This window comes from Dipodomys ordii, unplaced genomic scaffold, assembly GCF_000151885.1.
Source record: "Dipodomys ordii isolate 6190 unplaced genomic scaffold, Dord_2.0 Scaffold75, whole genome shotgun sequence".
Taxonomy (NCBI): Eukaryota; Metazoa; Chordata; class Mammalia; order Rodentia; family Heteromyidae; genus Dipodomys; species Dipodomys ordii.
The window spans coordinates 1,777,200-1,780,969 of NW_012267291.1; positions in this window are offsets into that span (position 1 = coordinate 1,777,200).

Below are 3,770 nucleotides of genomic sequence, written 5' to 3' on the forward strand. Positions count from 1 at the left end.
GCCCCACGCCCAAGGCCGGCCGCGGCCCTGCACCGCCGCCCCAGGCCGCTTAACTGGTAAGGCGGGGCACCGGCCTCACGCGGTCAGCCTAGCTGCTCAGGAGGCTGAGATCTGAGGATCGCGGTTCAAAGCCAGCCCCGGCAGGAAAGACGGTGAGACTCCTATCTCCAATGAACCACCAGGAAACCGGAAGTGGCGCTGTGGCTCACATGGTAGAGCGCCCGCCTTGAGCTGAAGAGTGCAAGGACAGCGCCCAGGCCCCGAGTTCAAGACCCACGACCGACAAGAAAATACATAAGTAAACATAAACCTGTAAAGGAAGTGTGCACGCCTCCTCGTGTGCAAGAAGTTTGGTGGACTGGGATGCTGAGTAACCACCACCTAAGGCTTGGAGCAGGGCCTTGCCCGCCACCAGCCACCCCTGGTACCCAGCCTCTTTAGTTAATGCAGTCTTGGGGATGTGTTGGCACTGGGGTTGGAACTCAAGGCCCTGAGCTCTTGCTTGGCTTTTTCTCTCAAGGCTGGCACTCATCTCTTGAGCCACAGCTCCATTTCCAGCTTGTTGGTGGCTTGGTGGAGATAAGAGTGCTGAAGACTTGTCTGCCCGGGCTGGCTTTGAACCACAGTCCTGCAGATCTCCTAACTAGCTAGGATGACAGGTGTGAGCCACTGGCACTTGGCTACATTTTTCTTTTCCCTTCTGGGCAAAATTGTTCTTCAGCCTGGATTTCAAACAAGGTAATTGAGGAGAGACAATGGAGCCCACGCCCTGTGAGGAGCAGCCCGCGGAGGCCTGCGTGGCACTGGGCATTTGGAGTTGTGCCCACTCCCAGTTCATGGGGATAGTTTCTTTTTAATCCTTTGTTTCCATTTTGCTGTTGCTCTATATAGCAGCCAACTAGCGGAGCCACCTACTTCTTCTGTAGTTTGCAAGCTTAAACAGTTTTCTTTCTTATTTGCTGATTTCTTTAACCAGAGGGCTGCCCAGGCCACCCCCTGTGCTGACGGCTTGCTCCTGTGCCGGCGGAGGCCTGCGTGAAGGCCGGGGTGATGGCTGACCTGGAGGTACAATTGGCCGCCTGCGTGAGTGATGGCGTCGGAGGCGGCTTGAGACCTGGTGCTTGTCTTTTTACACATCCATTGTGCTCCGTTCATTACAGCTAAAAGCTCTTTCTGGCTCCACGCCATCAGCCCTCCACACCTACAGCGTCGATTAAATCCTTCTTGAGGAAGAAAAGGGCCACCCCCTCCCACAGCACCCCTGCTACCCTTGTAGCTCACTCCCTGCTGGGGACCATTACCCAGCCCACTTCCATTAGGGCTCCAGCCTCACTTGAACGAGACTGTGGTCCTTCTGGGGCAGGGAGCTCAGCGTTTCCAAAGAGAAGGAATCCCACTGGGGGCTGAAGCCACAACCCCACAGCCCAGGCCCCTGGTGCCCTGCTGGTCAGCCCAGCCTGGCCTTTCTGGGAGGTTCAGGATCCGGCCTGAAGGATGGCCAGGGAAGCAGAGCCAGAGGCCAGGGACTGAGGGGAGTTGAAGGCTGTCTGGACGTGCGGTGCTGAGGCCTGGGTCTGGGCAGCCTTCAGGTTGGGGAGGCAACAGGCCGTGATAGGACCTGGGAGAAAGGAAGAGAACGTGTAGCGGAGGCCCCCGGGCATTGGGGCTTAGCACGGTGCTGTGTTCACCTGTGGGGCTTAGCAGGGTGCTGTGTTCACCTGTAGTCTGTTTGAATGGAAACAAAATCCTTTGGCTCTCATGCGTGAAGAGTCTGGAGGCTTCAGGTAAGGCTGCATCCAGGAGCCTAGCAATGCCACCAGCACCTGCTCATTCTACCCTGTCTCTGAGCTCCTGCGCAGGTCCAGGAAGGTTGTCTTTGGGGGTGGCACCTGTGGCTCTGAGCCTCAGTAGATAGCGTTCCTCTTTCCCTGTTCTTCATATACATGTCTCAGGGTACGCTCTGAGGGAGTTGTTGGGTGTCGCAGCCTGAGCTGGGGACAGGTGGAGCCACACAGACTTTACTCTTTTTGTTGTTCCTAATGCCATAGCTATGATGTGGGAGGTGAGCCTGCCCAGGGCAGGGAGACCCGGCCCAGGGTGGGGAGGCCCAGGGCGGGGAGGCCCAGGGCGGGGAGGCCCAGGGCGGGAAGATCACAGGTGCCTCTGGCCTATGACCAGTGCTGGGCCTGGAGGCGAAGCTGAGCTGTCTGAGAGGGAGCTGTGGAGCGTGGGAAGACAGCAGTATCACGCTGAATTAAGCCAGATGCCCCGTGGCTGTCTAGCTTAGGGTCCATTGATTTCTTGGACTGCAGGGATCGGCCTGTAATTCTACGTGTCTCTCCTCGTAGCTCTTGCTTAAGTCTGCATCTACAGTCCCATGGTTTTCCTGCCCAGGCTGACTTCAAACCATGATCCTCAGATCTCAGCCTCCTGAGTAGACGATGGGCGTGAGCTGCCACTACCCGGATCAAGAAAACAATGTAAAGCTTTATGTCATTTGTATGCCGTGCAGAAGACATTTTGTTGGTGTGTCTGTTCTCTGGGACACTCTCAAAGCCCGGCCCCGGGTTCTGCACAGCTCTGGTGTTGTGATTAGAGAACAAGACCTCCGTGCTGGTTACCTGGTCTTCTACCAGAGCGGTGTCTTCACCCCACATTCCTCCCTTTCAGACCCAGGCACTGTCCTCAGTGTCACCAGCTGTCCTGCTGGCCTGCTTGCAGACAAGGAAGGGGCTGCCGCCCATCCCCATCCTGTCCCTCACTGACTGCCAGGGCAGGTGGCTCTGCTCTCCTAGTTTGGTTCAGTGCCAGCAAAAGGCTGGGACTGAAGGACTCCTGGGTACCATTGCTCCTGATCTGTGGTCAGATGACACTGCACCTAACTCCGTCTGTCCAACTATCCATCCATCCATTCACCCACCCATCCATCCATTTACCTACCCATCCATCTGTTCATCCATCCATCCATCCATCCATCCATCCATCCATTCACCCACCCATCCATCCATTTACCTACCCATCCATCTGTTCACCCATCCATCTGTCCATCCATCCATCTGTCCATCCTCCTATCCATCTATCCATCCATCCATTCATCCACCCATCCACCCACCCATCCATCCACCCATCCATCCACCCATCCATCATCCAACTACCCATCTCCTTATCCATTTATCCATTCACTCACCCATCATCCATCCATACTCTTACTTATCCATCCATCTACCCATTATGCATCCATCCATCCATCCACCTACTCATCTACCATCCACCCATCCATCCATCCACCCACCCATCCACCCATCCATCCATCCACCCACCCATCCACCCATCCATCCATCCACCCACCCACCCACCCACCCATCCACCCATCCATCCTCCCAACCATCCATCCATCCACCCACCTACCCATCCTTTCTTCCCTTCCTGCACGTGCATCTGTGAGTGTCCCACGCATGAATGGAGGAGACCGTGGTCCTGCTTCCAGGCCGTGGTGGGCAGGAGGCAGCCGGACGCTGCTGGGTGAGGGCATGCTGGCCCCTGGCTTCAGGATGGCGTGGCACTCAGGGCGTGTGGAGGCTGAGGGGTGGAGCCAGGTTCTGTGCAGCAGCCTGTCCGGCTCAGCTCAGCGGTGCGGGGGGCATCCTCCCACAGAGGGGCACCCAGGGGCCCGAGACACCACAGAGGGGCCGGGCCAGCATGGCACCTTGGCAGGGGGGTATGTTGACACAGTGCTGCGGTGAGTCACGCCCCCTTCCCACAGTTCACCT